The 17,397-nt window shown below is 49.6% G+C and overlaps 1 protein-coding gene across 5 annotated transcripts in view; it reads right to left on the bottom strand.

Moving 5' to 3' along the window:
• HDAC4 (histone deacetylase 4) overlaps positions 1–17,397 on the bottom strand; it is a 295,261-nt gene that overhangs the window by 162,029 nt on the left and 115,835 nt on the right. The window contains exon 1 of one of the 5 annotated variants that reach the window (XM_019711709.3): positions 2,403–2,646. The exons of the other annotated variants lie outside the window; for them this stretch is intronic. The gene's annotated coding sequence lies outside the window, so the exon portion shown is untranslated. Of the gene's footprint in view, positions 1–2,402; positions 2,647–17,397 lie in introns of those variants that run through there. 5 annotated transcript variants of the gene reach the window in all.

Below are 17,397 nucleotides of genomic sequence, written 5' to 3' on the forward strand. Positions count from 1 at the left end.
TGGTGTCGGGCCGCAGATAAACACCATGTGCGTGGACTGTGACTGGGGACTGCTCCTTCATCTACAGTGGCCGAGGAGGGCCCTCGTGAGGTGGTGACGTGGGCGCAGACCCCTGAGTGACAGGTGAGAAGGAGCTGCGTGAACTCTCCCAGGAAGAGCGTCCCAGGCGAGGGGACAAGTTCGAAGGCCCTGAGCTGGAACACGCCTGGCAGGTTCCAGGACCAGGACAGCCACAGGCACTGGAGGCCACCGTGAGACTCGTGTTCCGACTTCTGCCTTAGGGGCTCTTTCTGCTGCCACGAAGACTATGAAGCAGGGCTGGGCCCTGAAGAGGGAGATGGAGGCAGGAAGAACCGGAGTCTGGTTCTCAGGTCCAGGGCGAGTCCAAGGGCACGAGCCATGGAGCTGGGAGCCGTGGTCCATTTGGCCTCCAGTGTGAAGCGGAATCATCAGCACATTGGGACGGACAGGACGTGGGGCGGGGTGGCAGGCAAAGCCGCGCTTGCTGGCGGAGGCGCTGGGTATCGGGGAGGCAGGGCTCACCACTGACCGACCCGGTGCACCTCCTCGTCCTTCGGAAGACAAACAGAACTTCCACACCGCCTCTAATCGTTACTTTATGACCTTCTCAGAAAACAATTGCACCTAAATGTTCAAGATTTGTCAATGGTTCAAAATTCAAGTGAACATGTAGCTGAGTTTCACTTATTCCGCTCACTTTGCCAGTTTTTAATCCAGACGCAGCTCCCCACCCATCCTTAACAACTCTGCCATCCAGACACCAGCATGATGGGTGGGGCCCGGGTCCTCTGAAATATTTATTAATCTCTTTAGTGGAGCTGCTAAGGAAGAAAGTAAGAGCTTAATATTACATGATACACACTCCACCCAGAAATCCTGCGTCAGGAAACAGAACCTAAAACACATACAGTGAAAGTGTGTTTCACTTGTGTAGCTGGTGCTTCACACTGGTTTTCTCTTGGCTCCCCCACTGCAGATTAGTTTTCCCTTCCTGATAAGTCTGTCCAAGTGCAAGGTTGCTGTTTCGGAACAGAGCCTGTCTGGAGGGGGAGGGCTTGACTTGCACCGCTGAGCGGGGCGTCTCCCAGTCCCATCCGCGTTGCTACATGTTTCCCGATAGGATGACCAGGTGTCCTCTGGTCAAATCAAACACCCTGGGTTAATTTCATTTCTCTGACAAACAGTGTCAGGAGCCTAGGGTGCCCCAGACATGGCACCACGTGCTAGAAACCCCACGCTGGTGGAGGCACACACCCTGCTCCCGAGGGCCACGGGGAGGACGTGCACGTGGTAACAGCGCTGTCCCCAGCACCCAGGGTCCAACCCTGATGATGCACCCAAAGACCGTGGACCCCTCACCAGAACCAGTAGAAGTGACAATGAATTGCAGCCTGTGCCAATGTGACAAGAAACTCACATCTGTGTGACCTGAAAACCAACCGCCCTCCCCAGTGGCTTAGCCAGGGCAGCTCCGCACTGTGGCTGCTTGTCCCCATCTGCTGCTTGGGGACTGTCAAGGGCTTGAGCCTCCCTGCAGCCACTTATCTAGGGGCAGCAGGGTAGGTACAGAAGGAAGTACTGTTTCATCGGCGTGGAAGCCTCCAGAGGCAATGGTTTCAGTGCTCGCCACCAGCAGAGACATGTGACAGTCGGATGTCCTGACATCTTCACCCAGGGGAAGCAGGTTGGAAGGGACCCAACCGCAAGGTGGCTGGGAAAGGTGCTCCCTCCCTGGAGGCTGCCATGCTCCACGCACCTGCCCACCACCTGGCTGGGAAGCCTGAGCCGGCCTGTCATGTCCCAGCAGGGCCCTGCCACCAGGGGTCAGGGTTAGGGTTAGGCCACCAGAGGTCGTAGCGAAAGGAAGACGAGAGAACACCGTCTCATGAATTTTGCTGGGAGAGAAGCTGCCAGATCTGGGTCATGGAAAGATCTTCCTCTGCCCCGTGGGGCCCCTTCACCTCCAGTGTGCACCCCAGGTTTTATCTAAAGCCCACAGGACCCCTTCACCTCCATACCTCCAGTGTGTAACCCAGATTTCATCTAAAGCCCACATCAACAGACAAGCGGCCAACAAGTCTGAAAAGGGCCCCCAGGGACCTGCTCGTTCCGGAGCCTGGAGCCCGCACAGAGTATCACAGACAGGGCTGCCAGGCAGAGGGAAAGGGGATCTGCAACCAGAGCGGAGTCTGTGTCAGAAGCTTTAAAGCAGTTCAAGTTGTATCTGCTTAAATTTTTGTACCACCTAATAACATGCACATTGTTTTTTTCCTAAGTTATATCTATTTTATAAAATTTTAAAACATGATTTTTTATAACAAAAAGATGGGGGCACACAAGTCATGCCACCCACATGCCACAGCGGTTAGCATTTTACAGACCTGCAGACGATTTCCGGTCCCCGCGAACCCCGCACACGCGCAGCGCCCACCCGCTTCCCACGCGCAGGGGCCTCGGGCCGCGCGGCTCTCCCACTGCTCAGGCTGCGGACGTTCACAGGCCGAGCGACACGCGCAGTCCCCGGGGTCTCGTGTCATCACTTCCCTCGGGAAGGCTGCGCACACACACTCGCCTGGCTCCTCCGCAGCCTGCGGAGCCCAATCTTACATGCCTGTTACACAATATGATCTACTCTACAGATGGCAACTTCCCCAAATCGAGACTAACTGAACTGATCACGAATCCTCTTACAACCATTTTTACACAACACCAACTTCAGTTTCTAAAAATACACCGATTGCACTGTATCATGTTCTACTTCAATCTTCTAAAAATAGAGCTACTGACAGGAGCAGCGATTTGCCGTTAGATGTTAATGTCAGTGACAGGACACAGATTTCTGTCCCTTTTATTCTTTCCAGCCTGCAGTTTCCGCACGACCACTGAGAAGTCCCGGTCACCTGTGGCAGGTGGCACTGGGGTTTTGGCGGGGAGTGCAGAGCCCAGATCCACTCCTAGGTGTCCCTGATGTCACACAAACGGCCTGACCAGTCTGTGCCTCATTCTCCACGTCTGCAAAATGGGTGAAATGATCCCCCTCCCCTCAGAGGACCAGGAGGACTGATCAGGCTACTATGTGGGCGCCTGGCCTGGCACCTGGCTCACGGGACCTGCTCACAAACAAACAGCAGCGGCATGTGCCATGAAAACCCGGGCTGCGCCAGCGGGGCCTCTGACGTGCATGTCCGTCAGCAGTGGGTTACTTCCCAGGTCTGCACAGTAATTAAACAAGAAAATCAAGAGGCACAAAGGGTTGAACAACGGGTAGCTTTTGCCTCAAGAGCTCTAATGTCCCACGGAGGTCCTTCTTGAGGACTGGCCAACAGCCAGTGCACGCCACCTGCCCTCCCTGCTTAAGAACAGATGTGGCCCCACGCCGCCTGCCCTCCCTGCTTCTCCTCCAAAGGACAGATGTGGCCCCATGCCAAACTGGAGAGGGGCACAATTTCCAAACAGCCAAGACATTAAAAATGACTTTTGAAACAACCTTTCCAAATTTTGAAAGCTCCAGAGTTTTAAGAACAGATATATCCAAGTTTTTAGACTATAAGCCCTTATCTTCTATGTTTTATAAGAGTAATTTTTGAATTAAGAAAAAAGTAGACATAAAATCAGTTCTCTCCCCGAAACCCCCCACACGTACCTGCACACTCTTACTTTCCAGACTGTTCCCCACAAGCAAACCACCCGCCAATGCTTCCTGATGAAAGCCCACTGGACCGGGCCACACGGGCCTCTTTCTGGCTAAGCCCCCACACCTGCCGCCTCTCAGCCAAGTGTCCCGTGCACCTGGCAGGGCATGGAGCAGATGGGAGCCTGAGACATTTTCATTCCCAAAGTTTACCTACTTTATAGATTACCTGAATTGATGGCATAGCCTCACCTTCTCACATGACGTTACAATTCTTGGAACAGAGTCATTTCAGTCTTCAACATTCAAATCCGATGAAAACCACAAACCACTGTATTTGTTTGTGACAATGAGTAGGGTCACGGGGCCAAGGAAATCTAGAAATCACACCAAGACAAAACCCCAAAAGGCAGCCTTTTTATATAACCAATTTCCTTGGTTTTTCACCTGTGTAGACAAGTACGTCCAACTACTTAGGCATAGGGCAATCTGTAATTAAAATGAGCACCCTTAGGGGGGCCCAGGTTACGACTGGTTGGCATTAAAACAAACAGTTAGAAGGAGGGGCCAGCCTTTCACTCAGCGACAAGAAAAGAGGAACTGGAAACAACAGTGGTCCACCCTGTGGGGGTTGGCCGATGTACTGAACTAACAGGGACACCTGTGGCAAAAACCACAGTCACGCTCGGGAAAACACAGCTCCTACCAGAGTCCAAAACGCAGATTGAACAATATGCAAAGTCATCACAACTTAGATTCCTGAACCTCGCTAGGCTTAGTCCAGGAGGACCCCTCCCCTCCCACTGCCAAGAACATGGAAATGGTGAGCACAAAACAAAAAAATCCAGCTGCAATTTTATATACAGAGTTGAGCTTAAAAGAGAGAGTCCAGTTACCCGGAGGGAAGAGGAAAAAAGTACTCGAATCAAGTGCACTAAGACACAGACGTGGTCCCACGTTGGGCAGGTGTGGCCTGAACTCGTCCTGACAGAGAGCTGGAATGGAGACACCTGCGTAAGGAAAGAACCCTGGAAGGGCTATTGGGTCTGTGAAAACAGCACCGACAACACCCTGCAGGCCAGGGAGGCAGAGGGGGTTGCTGGGAAGTGTCTCCTGTGGGAAACTGAAGCCCTGAGCCTGTGCCCATGTAGGTGTGGCTTCTAGGGTCACATCATGTGACCAGTTCTGAAATCCTAAGTCCAGAAATTAAGGTGAAAACTAGTCCTGAGCTTGGGAAACCCTAGAGCCCCAGGAAAGAAAAATGGCTTTCATGGGACACAGCCACAGCCCAGGGCACAAGAAATCCCAAAGGAGGAAGCATGAGAGGAAGGGAAGAGGGAAGGGGGTGGGGGAAGCCTCCTGCTGAGCTTACAGTGAAAGCAGAAAATTACAAACGCAACGTGGAAACAATCCACTATGCTGGAATCAGCCAGTACAACAGAGAAATTACTCCAAAAGATCTACAAATATTAAAACAATATGAAAGATTATAAAACATGCATATTTTTAAAAAGTAAGATGTTAAATGAAGGAAAAAGCTATAATAAAAGACAGGAATCCTGGAAAGCGAGAAATAAAAAGTCATTAAAAAGAATTTTCTAAAACTGAACATAGCAGATCAAATATAGCTAATGACAAAAGTAATGAACTGAATAACAGATCTAGAGAACCAACCTGAATGAAGCCCAAAAGGGGGAAAAGACAGAGGAGAGATGCATGGATGAAAGAATGAGATGGTTCTACATAAACCCAGTGTAACTTCCTGAAGAATGGAGAAAATGCAGAAAAGGTATTATTCATACAGATAATAAAGAATAACATTCCAGAATTCCAGAGATAAAGGAGTCCTTAGATTTAAAAAGCTAAATCCCAAGTAGGATAAGTGAATACAAACCTACACCTAGAAACACTGCAAAAAAAAAAAAGAAAAGAAAAATCAGAATACCCACCAAATATGGACAGGATCATAGAAGTACCAAGACAGAAAAGACAAATTACCAAGAAGAAACAGCATGGAACTGAGAGCTACCTTTTCAACAACATTTAAAAAAAAAAAAAAAAAAAAAAAATCCAGAGACACTAAAATATCTTTAAACTGCTGAGTGAAACACGTGTCACCTACAATTCTATACCCAGCTAGCAAATCTACCATTCAAGAAAGAAAAAAGACATTTTTTGAGAAAAATTGAGACTGTTTCCCACTCAGAAACCATTGCTAAATAACAACTAAGGAGTTACTTCAGAGAAAAGAAAATCACATTCAAAGTGAAAGAGTAAGATTCCAGAAGCAAGAGTGAGGTAAACGTGTAAATACCTACACACAAGTACTGAACACAGTTTCCTATAGTTACTGAGACTACTTTCTTTATGTGTAATCCTGTTTCCTCACGTGTGTGTGTGTGTGTTTCAAAGTCACTGTCTAAAACACTCCTTGGTTTCCTTTGAAGAACAATGTAAATACTAAAAATAAACAAGATTCTCTCTTCGCTTTGACAGCTAGGAAACTTGTGGCCAAATTTCCGTTCATTTTTTAACGTTATGCAGGATTCACAACATAAATCCTGGAGAGTTCTGGGCTCTCCTTCTCTTTGGTAGACCAGCATTTGTCCTTTGCTCTGGTCTCTTTCTCTTCTCATTCAGCCCGCATTAATGAAATAAGAAGTACAGACGTCCTTGAAATTGCACTCACACCCACAGTCTGGCTTCTTCTTGTTATAAAAAGGAGGCAACCACTGAAATACGTATGGCCCAGTTTGAGTAACTCTTCACAAAGCTCTTTGCAGAGGCCTAGTTTCACTGAGAACAGAGAACAGTTCATCAATCGTCCTTTTAAATGCAAAAAGCTACCAAGAATATGACTGACAGCAATGAACGCAGTGTTCCACTTGACACCACATCTGCATGTTGGAGGGCCCTTCTCTGAAATCAGCTACCCTTGTACAAAAGCAACTATTTTTGAGAAATAATCAGCAAAAGATTGCTTAGCCTTTGCTATCAGAAATTAGTTCAGTAACCAGCGCTTGGCAAAAGATAAACCACGTTATGCAAATACTTTTGCAAAGGTCTCTATTAATGCAAATATTGTGTTTGTCTTTTATTTAAACGCAAACAGCATCTGTGTTGCAGTCAGTGCCATCGCTTTGCAGTTTGTGCCCAGCAGCTCAAGTGTGTTCCAGCTGCTTTCTCGCGTCTGAAACAGGTTTCCAGAGAGCCCGAGTCACAAAAGGAGTTCGCTCAAGAGAGAGAGAGAAAGCAAATGTGCCGAGTGCCTGGAGGCTTCTTCAGTTTTAAGGCAAGACAGAAACAAAACCAAGAATGAATTCCGGCATTCACTTCTGGAAAGGTTTGGCATTGTGTGTGGGATTTTCTTGTGTAATAGTTTTGACTAAGGAGAAACTTGGAATTGCTTTTTATCTATTCCTTTGCTGGGAAAAATATACTCAGAAGAAGAACACATGTTGGAAAGGAAAAACTGGGTGGCATCAGGCTACCACGAGATTGCCCGACCCAGAACCAAGGCTGGCTCCCTCAGAAAGCTCTGCCTCACCCCGCACGTCCTCCCCTTGCAGACGACAGTGGCAATCCCAAAGGCTCCTTGCTAACACTGAGGTCCTAAGAACAACTTACTAGTACTCTTCTGCTTGTGCCACAAGATCAAGAGCTTCTAACAGGTGCCAAGTCCTCATAGTTTCTATATCCGTGATCCTAAAACAAAGACTAGTTCAGCAATAGTAGAGACTGGGTGGTGGGATGGGTGGATGGGTGGATGGATGGATGTGAATGGATATGGATATGGATATGGATGCATGAACCAGGCTACAAATGAGGAAACAGATAATGTTAAAAAAAACTGACCTGAGGTCCTTCAGATTTCAAATATAGTCTACTTCCAAATATCGACCTAACCGAGAGCACCTGGGAACACTCTGACCCTTCCGTTATATGGAATGCAGACACTCCAGACCAAATATATGCATGGAACAGCCTCTTAAGAAGGAGGGGAACTTAATACTTTCAGATGTCCCTCCAGATAAAATATACTTGCACATAAACTTGCCATTAAAACTCCAAAATACCTTTTGGACAAATGATTCTTTAGGTAAATAGCAGACTAAACCTCTAACCGCACCCCTTAATAATTAATTTCGTTATTAATTTCATTTCAAATTGATTAATTTTCCCACATACACTGCTAATCATCTGAGTCGTACAAGTCTGACAGAAAAGGATTTTGTCTTTAACAAAATACACTCTGAGCATTAATGTTTGATGGATGAAGATGCCTCTTCCAAACCCCAAGTCCACATACAGGGGGAACAGGGCCTTTGACTGAGTCTCACCACAGACAACAACCAAAACGCTACGGCCATGCTGAGAGGAAGGTGTCCTTAAAATGCATATATTAAGGTTCTATTTCAAGGATTTAGAAAAGAATAGCAAGTTAAACTCAAAGAAAGTAAAATAAAATAATAAAGAGCAAAAACTACTGAAATAGAAAAGAGATACAAAGTTAGGATTAACAAGACCAAGAGTTGGTTCTTTTAAAAGACTAAGAAAATGGAAAGACCTCTGGTGAGACTGATAAAGAACAAAACAGTCTGGTTGTCACGACTGGAGACGGGCCCGGAACTGGCATCGAGCAGGCGGAAGCCACACATGGCGAACATCCTGTCACGGGCAGGACAGCCCCTCACAGCAAAGCGTTAACTGCCCCCAATGGCAACGGTGCCAAGGTGGAGAAACTGTGCTAAACAGGGGGAGCTTATGAAAATCTTTATGCAAACGTTGATAAAATAGTAAAACACAATTTACCAAAACTGACATCAGAAGAAATAGAAGACCTGAACAGCCCAATGACTTTTAAAGAAATATAATCTGTAATTTAAAACTACCCTGCCAAGAAGACTCAGACATAGATGACTTCAATTAAGAAATTATTCCAAACTTACTTACAAAATCACCCAGAATATAAAAAGAAGAAACACTCCTCAACTTGTTTCATGAGGTAGCATTACCTTGATGTGAAAAATTGACAAGAGAATTACAAGAAAAATAATTACAATTCAAATTCATTAACAAAAAAGCAAAAATCATGAAATACAGTAGTACCTCGGTTTTCGAACGTCTCCCTTGACGAACATTTCGGTTTACGAACGCCGTAAACCCAGAAGTAAATGCTTCGGTTTTCGAACACACCTCGGAAGTCGAACATGTCACGCGGCTTCCGCTGAGCGCAAGATCCTGAGGCCGAGCTGTCGGCTGTTTTCGAACGTTTCAGAACTCGGACGGCCTTCCGGAACGGATTACATTTGAAAACCAAGGTACCACTGTACTAGAAACTGAATCCAACAATGTATAGAAAAGATACTGCACCTTGGTCAGTGCGGGTTCGGTTCAGAAATGAAAGGATGCTTTAGCTTTTTTTTAATCAGTGTGATAACCACATTAACAAGATAAAGAAAAAAATTGTATCATCTCAACAGAGACAAGAGAAGCATTTGACAAAATTCATCATACATTCATGAAAAGAAAACTTCACAAGAAACAAGGAACAGAAAGCCTCAACACTGACTGGATAAAGGGAACTTCCAAACACAAACAGAAGCTCAGAGCGGACATCTCGTCAACAGTGATACAGCGACGATTTCCCTCCGAGGTTGGCAGCCAGGCAAGAACCGCCAGGTTCAGGCAGTGGGCTGATGCCCAGCTAAAGCACCAAGGCGGGGAAAAGAAGAGACGTAAGAAATGGAAAGGCAAAACGGAAACTGTCGGGCCGGCCCGGTGGCTCAGGCGGTTAGAGCTCCGTGTGCCTAACTCCGAAGGCTGCCGGTTCGATTCCCACATGGGCCAGTGGGCTCTCAACCACAAGGTTGCCAGTTCAACTCCTCGAGTCCCGCAAGGGATGGTGGGCTCTGCCCCCTGCAACTAAGATTGAACACGGCACCTTGAGCTGAGCTCCCGGATGGCTCAGTTGGTTGGAGCGTGGGCTCTCAACCACAAGGTTGCCGGTTCGACTCCAGCAAGGGATGGTGGGCTGTGCCCCCTGCAACTGGACCTGGAGCTGAGCTGCGCCCTCCACAACTAAGATTGAAAGGACAACAACTTGACTTGGAGAAAAGTCCTGGAAGTGCACACTGTTCCCCAATAAAGTCCCATTCCCCTTCCCCAATAAAAATATATTTAAAAAAAAACACACACAAAAAAAACGGAAACTGTCAACATTTGCACTGAGCGCATAGGAAATACAAAAGAAATTACAGCTAGTACTGGAATTCAGCAAGGTCAAATAAAGATCAATATACAAAAATCTGTTGTATTTCTGTATATCAGCAAGACAAGAAAATAAAAATTACCAATAGACACCAATGATAACAGCATTAAAAAGTATCAATACCCAGGAATACGTCTAACAAAAGACGTGAAGACCTCCAGGCACGAAAGAAGGAAGTGTGGCTGAAGGGAGCAGAAGACCTAATGAGTAGGGGTCACTGCCCTGGCCTGGCCTCCAGACTCCTGGCTCACGGGACCCCCCACCTCTCCTGGCCACCCACCCATCCTTCTCTTCCTAATCCACTTTACACCCTTGCTAGAGTCATCTTTCTAAAACAGTAGCTTGAACCCTTCTTGACCATGACCCATGGCACATAATTTCTGGTGGGGACACAGCACACACCGACAGACAGACACAACCAGAAGTCTCACCGCACAGCAACTGACCCTTCTTAGTGCAAGTTGCTCTTTTCTGTTCTAACTCGTTTTAAGCTGGTTGCGACCCACTCAGGTGACTCCACTGGCCGTGATGGCGCTGACCTGAGACTTGACAGGGACCTTGCTCCCAGCCTGTGGGTGTGCCCTTCCCACCCTCCAGCACCCGAGGCCAGCTCCGGTCCACGTCCTGGAGAGACCCCTGGGATGCCCAGGCCACACCCTCTCAAGGGCCCATGCATTTTCTCTCTTCTGGAATCGATTTGAACCTTCCATAGTGGTGACCTACACGTCCGGGCACGCTACCCTGCAGCAGCCACAAGGAAAGCCCCACTCGCAGTGCGGAGGGCAGGGCCACTCTGCCGCCTGGTCGGAGAAGGGCTGCCCACCGTCCGATAACCTGAGCACCCCCCCCCACCCGTCTCGGAACGCCGGACCCCACACGCTGAAGCTCAGTGTCACACTAAGTTTTCTCGGGGCCGTTGTGTGCACTGCTCCTGCACGTGTGTGCTGGGGTTGGGGTCGGAGGGGATGCATTTCGTGCAGCCCACCCTCTACGGGACATAGAAAAACAGCACATGTGCATGGGGACAGTTGCTGATAAGCAGGATTCATTTTAGAAGCTTGACTCACTCCTGAGCACACACAAGACCTACAAGATGCTCCAGAAATGGGGGCAGGACAGGTCACCACACCAGAAACGGGACAACCCCTGGGACACCCGCACTGCCGCCATGGCTCTTACAAGCTCCCAGGGTGGCCCAGGATGACAGCACACCTGGGCACGGCGTCCTCGAGGGCTCCTGGCTCCGTGTGACATTCTGAGACACTACTATGAAACTCTTCCACTGCGACCAAACCCGACACCTGGTGGCTAGCTGAGTGGCTCAGGGACCCCCGCTGCAGACTCTCCGAGGACCACCAGCTCTGCTGGGAGAGCCTTCGGTCCCTTTCACAGCCTGAGGAGCATAGAGAAGAGGCCAAGTGCGGCCCTCGCTGTCCTCCCTGCCAGCGCCCCTGTGGAAAAGCAGAGGCAGCTGCCTAAAAGGGCACCAGTGAGAGAGACAGTGGCTGTTACCCCAGACGGGCAGGAGGGCGGTCACAGTGCGCTGCTGGCCGCTCTCAGAGGGAGACCGCCTCCAACCGTGACGCCACCAGCACCCTCCCTCACTGCCCTAACCGGAAGGAGGGGCAGCTTCCCCCCAACCAGGCAGCACACCAGGGGAAGCCTGCGTCCACAGGGGCCCAAATCAGGGTTACCGGGGACCACGACAGCGCCGCAGGGACAGTCCCCTTCGTGAGGTCCCAGCCCTGGGGACGGCACCTTCCCCTGAAGTCTTCAGACACAGGCGCCGCGGGTCTGTGAGGAGAAAGGGAGTCCTGCTGGTGGCCTCAGGGCCACACAGGAGGTGTGTCAGCAGACAGTGTCAGGTCCTGAGTGGGAATCCCAGGTTTCCACGACGGGAGACAGAATTCTAGTGGAATTACAAGAACTGGGGTTTAATACCAGAGACCACAATCACATACTTTAGAGCCAGAGCAGCAATTTGGTTCTCGGTGGATTTCTAAATGGAAGGGGTGGATTTTCCTTGTGATTTTAAAAATGATTAGGAGGAACAGGAGAGGGGCTTTTGTGAAGCCAGAGATTAAAGTCTAATTAGACGAGGCCCTCCTCAGATCCCATTGTCCCTTGCCGGCCCGTCGGAGATGACGTGATGCCCGCGCGTATTACACAAGCCACCCTGCCCTGCGGTGTCTGGAGCGCTGAGCGCTACGGCTTGTCCCCATACTGAGCCAGCGCCAGCCCTCAGCCTCACCACAGCCAAGGCCACACGCCCAGCACACCCGCAGAGGGATGCCCAGGCGTGCGGGGCCACACGAGGACACCCCCAGTCCCCAAGTGCAGGGGAAGGACTCAGGCCTGCCCCGACACACTGTGGAAACTGGACAGCCTGTTTCCAGAACCGTCTGCATCTCTGCCATGGTGAGCTGGACAAGCGTCAGGTTAGGAGCGGGCTCCCTCACTGAAAGGTCAGCACACCCCCGGACGCTCTGGAAGCCCATGACCCACAAATGGCCTCACGTAAACCCCCAGGAGAAGCCCCCGTGGGTGAGGGGCCCATTCTGCACACGAAGACACTGGGACTGAGGGCTGAGAGCTTGGCCTCCACAGACAGCTTCTATGCCTGTCGCACACACCGCCACATTTCTTCAGCGTCTGCGCCCAGAAATCAGAGCTGTTCCAATGACACAGGGCCACTGACAGCGCTTCCGATGCCCACAGGCTAGAACGCCCGGCCCCCACCGCTCACAGGTGAGCCTGCCCTCAGAGCACTGGCCATAGCACATGGCAGCTCCCCGGCAGGGCAGCCCTTGGCACCGACGTGCACGTGGCTGCTGGGGCTGGTGGGGCACCTGCCTGCCCGTGACAGTGCTAGTGGGGAGCCAGTGAAGAGGAAGAAGGCTGGTGCATGCTCAGACTGCTCTAGAAGGGTGCGGAGGGCACGGGGGAGGCAGACCAATAGGCAGGGGGTCGGCAGGGCCCTGGAGGGCATCAACCACGTCTGAAAGGATTCGCAAGAGACAGTGACGTGTGCATCACCGCCCGGCCACCATCCAGCGTGGCTGTCCAGCGGTCCCAAGGAGGGGCTGTGTGAAGAGAGGCTGAGAGGAGACACAACCTTGAGAAGCAGGGGCAGCTCTCAGGGGTCAGCGGAGCCTGGCCTGAGGTACCCCCTGCCTTTCACATTTCCCAAAGCCCTCCACTCATGGGCGCGTGCCACACCTCTGGCTGGAACCCAGAGAAGGAACGCAGGGCTTCCCAGCGCGTCGTCTACACGCCCCTCCATCAGCTCAGCCCGCCTTCAGCCAAGACCCTGGAGCATCATGAAAGGTTAAATTAGGCTTCGGTTTGCAAATTCAAGCACAGGCATCTCCAGTGCAATTTACGTCTATGAGTAAAAGGCCGAAAGAGCGTGGGGGCAGGAACTGGGTTTGCTGGGTGGGTTTTTAAATGTCTGTTAAGAATGTGCTAATACAAGACTCCTGTGAAGGCCACTCAGCAGAGGAGATGGTTTATCTTGGAAAAAGAAATGTGGCTGCCCATGGCACACACAGGACAGCCAACCGCACGTGACAGAATAAGAAAAACGGCCTGCGGATGAACTAAGGCCCTTCTAAGCCTACGTGGCCAACAGAGGACTGTCAAACGATATTGGCCTTCCACGCCTACCCCAACCTGCAGGGGGGAGAGGGAGCCAGTGCTGTGGGAGGAAGAACAAATCGGCACTTCTCGGTGGCACTCAGAGCCCTTCGTAAGCACCTCTGTCCCCGTCTGTCCCACAGAAAAGAGGGGCACAGTTTCCAGGCCTGGTGGGGTGTCAATGCCCGTGTGGGGGCCAGGGGACTGCCAGCCATGCTCAGTGGGGGGCTGTGGCAACACCTCCCCTTTCCTCACTATCCTACTTGGAATGACACTGAGGGGGACACACTCACACTGTTTGTGGCAATTTGTTTTTCTTTTGTCCACAGCTGGAAGCTGCCTCAGACCTTTCCAGGTTCAGAGAACAGTTTGGCTAGACTTCCCTCTGCCACCGCCCAGAAGACCGAGACCAAACATGGGGGCCGGGGCACAGGCCACTGGGGCGAGCCTAGAAACCGAGGGCCCACTGAAGCCGAGAACCAGAGTGACCCTGCAGCCTGCCCACCTCCCTCGGCTGCTGTGAGCCCGCCCGCTGCCCCCTCAACCTGGACATCAGGCCCAGGCCCCTGGTGACAAGTGGCCCTCCCCACACAGGTATGCTAACACCGCCCAAGGGTCAAGGAGCCTCTCAGAGAAAAATGCTCTAGTTTTCATAAACGGAACACAGATCACTTCCTTTTCAAACTTGTGATTTCACAGTAAATGCAAACGACTTTTATGAGGAAATCACTCTGAGCTGTCAATGGGTGTGGTTTCAAAAAAAACTCCCTCCTCCCTAGAAGCCAGGGACGCACACTCAGAAACAAGCCTCCTAAAGACAAAGAACAGCCTCACGTCGGCCACGTTGGGCACCAGCCTTCAAAGCCACAAAGGCAACTGCTGGGCTCTTCCCAGGTGCCTCGGGCAGCCCCTGGTGCAAGAGTGAAAGCCAACTGGGCAGCCACCACTTCTGGGTCTTTGTCCCAATTTGGACAGGCTGTCCCACTCTCGCTGGCCTCGGTGGGGGCACGCAGGCCCCTCCAGGTCAGAGCTGAACACTCATTGGGAAACAGCTCGTCTGAAATGCATTAGTGCCGGCCAGCCCCTGCCAGGGCCGCCAGGGCTCCACCACAGCCCAGCCGCCACCCACGGTTCCACAACACAGCGGTCAGCAAACACTTCCCAAACCCCTCAGCATGCCGCGAAGGCAGCAAAAATCTGTAACTGTTCACGGAAGGGCTCTCCACACTGCAGCCGCTATAGAGAAACTCGCACACTCAAGAAACTAGCCACAGGCAGGAAACATCAAACCACAGCTCCGCAGCACTTCCTCAGGGCGAGCGCCATGAGGGTGTGAGTGGCTACGCCAACCAGGGCTCTCAGCCGAAAGGGAATGTGCACCGCAGCCCTCCGCCTCCACGCGGGCACGACGGGGCGACGGACGGGAAGAAGCAGATGGCGGCCCCTCCCCAGGGCCTCGCTCCTGGGCACAGGCCTCCTGCATCACCCTGACCAGCCTCTCCCTCCGCCAAGGACCAGAGGCTACTCGAGGTCAGTGGGTCAGTTTTCAACACCAAGTCTACAGTACTCATTGTTTCTAGCTTCTGGACTTTTAGACAGTAATTCCTAACATACAGTCTTTCAAATGCCATCTCATCTAAGAATGAAGGCATTTTCCAAAAAAGACAAAGATCACCAAGCAATTTTCAAAACACTATGTACCACACTACAAGCTATCCTTGAATTCCAAGCATATATTAGCATTTTCTCTCTTACCGTATTTCCCTGAAAATAAGACCTAACTGGAAAATAAGCCCTAGCATGATTTTTCAGGATGCTCGTAATATAAGCCCTACCCCAAAAATAAGCCCCAGTTAAGATCGTCAGCCAGACGGACGCATTTGGCACATCCATTGCAACACACGACAGACGTATTAAATTATAAAATAAAAATATTAATGTACAATTAAATATAAATGGTATTATTGATACTAATACTTAAATTAATGATGCTATAGATTATAATTAAGTATTTGTAAATACCCAAGCGGGTGCCTTTGGGCGAGAGGTAAACAAACGCTTATGTAAACAGATGAACTCGAGACTTACTGCCGAATGACCAATCAGAATACAGACACAACGCACGAATAATGTGTGCACTTAATAACAAACGGACGTGGTTGTGTCTAATATGAATCTTCATAATTCAACACGTCGTGTGTTGTAACGGACGTACTTAATGCACTCGTGTGAAATAAAGAAACGTTTTCTCAATTTTGGTGCCTGCAATTTTTTGTTGCTTTTGTGGGGACCATGATTCTTAACTATCATTATTTTGTTGCCACTCCTGTCTCGTAAGTCTTCAATTAACACTTGATTTAATGGTAGATTTAAAGGGAATATTTTGACCCCCAGACAAGATGAGTGCAAAAAGAAAGAGCTATTCCATCAAGTACAAGAAAGGAATCGTGGAGGACTCCCGGGGCAAGAATCTTACGGCTTTCTGCAAAGAGAAGTTGGATCCCCGAATGGTCCAAAAATGGCGAGCAGAGTACAATAACCTCAGTCAAGAGCTGGACGAGGGAAATGCTAAGAAGCACAAGTGTGGATCAGGTCGGCAACCAGTATTTCCTGAGCTGGAAGACATCACCTGTGAATGGATTGCCGACAGGAGAGCAAAGGTTTTGGCTGTGCTCAGGGCTGATATTCAAGCATTTGCCCTTGTAATGGCACCACAGTTAGAAATATCCCCAGAAGAATTCAAAGCAGCACAACACTGGCTGGATGGCTTCCTTCAGCGATATGAACTGTCTCTAAGATCGAGAACACTGTTCAAGGTGGAAGATACTGGAGTTATTAAACGTGCACTTGCCTTCAAGTCCTTTGTCGATGGCATCGACTTTCCTAAATACCAACCCTCCAACATGATTGCTATGGATGTTTATGGGCCAAGGATCTCAAACGACAGTTGATCAGAGGGGGGCCTCGTCAACCTACACTCCCTCCACTGGTTACGCAAGTGCACGTGTCACCTGTATTTCGGCAATTTGGATGGAAAGAAAGCCCCACCTCTAATCATCCCTAAAGGCAAGAAAGATAAGGTTGAACATGTTTCAGGCATTTATGTTGCTGAAACCGAAAAAGCCTGGTGCACGCAAGCATTTATAAGGAAGTGGGTCAATTTAATGCTGCCCCTTGTTTTGCGAGGTGGCCAAAGAGGTCTGCTAGTCTGGGATTCAGCCAGCACTCACCGCGCTAAAGACATGAAGAACTTCCTTGCAGAGAGAAGAATAGACCAAATAATGATTCCCGCAGGAATGACTGCCTATCTCCAGACTCTTGATACTGCAATAAACAAGCCATTCAGGGACGATTTGCACGTGGAAATCAATGACTACATTGAAAATAGAATGGAGACAAATCAGTGTGGAAACTTCGTGAAGCCTCGCCTGCAAGAGGTCGTGACTTGGTGAAGAATTCATGGGATAAAATCAGACAGCTGTGTTGCCAATGCACTACGAGCAGCTACACGGACAAGAGGTGCTCATTTAAGGAGAGCTCTATTGCTGGACATGAGAGATTGGGGCCAATGTTTCTACAGGAAATGGAGTCGCAAGAAATTCAAGCCGGAATTCAGGGTTTGGAGAGTTATGACGATGTTCCAGAAGAACATGACACGACTGTATTTGAATAAATGTCGATTTTTGTATATGAATAAATGTAGATTATAGTACATCAAAAAATAAGACATCCCCTGAAAATAAGCCCTAATGCGTCTTTTGGAGCAAAAATTAATATAAGACCTAGTCTTATTTTTGGAGAAATATGGTATCTGAACTAAATCTACTGTTTACCAAAA

Source organism: Rhinolophus sinicus, chromosome 17 (assembly GCF_057876585.1).
Source record: "Rhinolophus sinicus isolate RSI-liver-muscle chromosome 17, RSI-T2T, whole genome shotgun sequence".
NCBI lineage: Eukaryota > Metazoa > Chordata > Mammalia > Chiroptera > Rhinolophidae > Rhinolophus > Rhinolophus sinicus.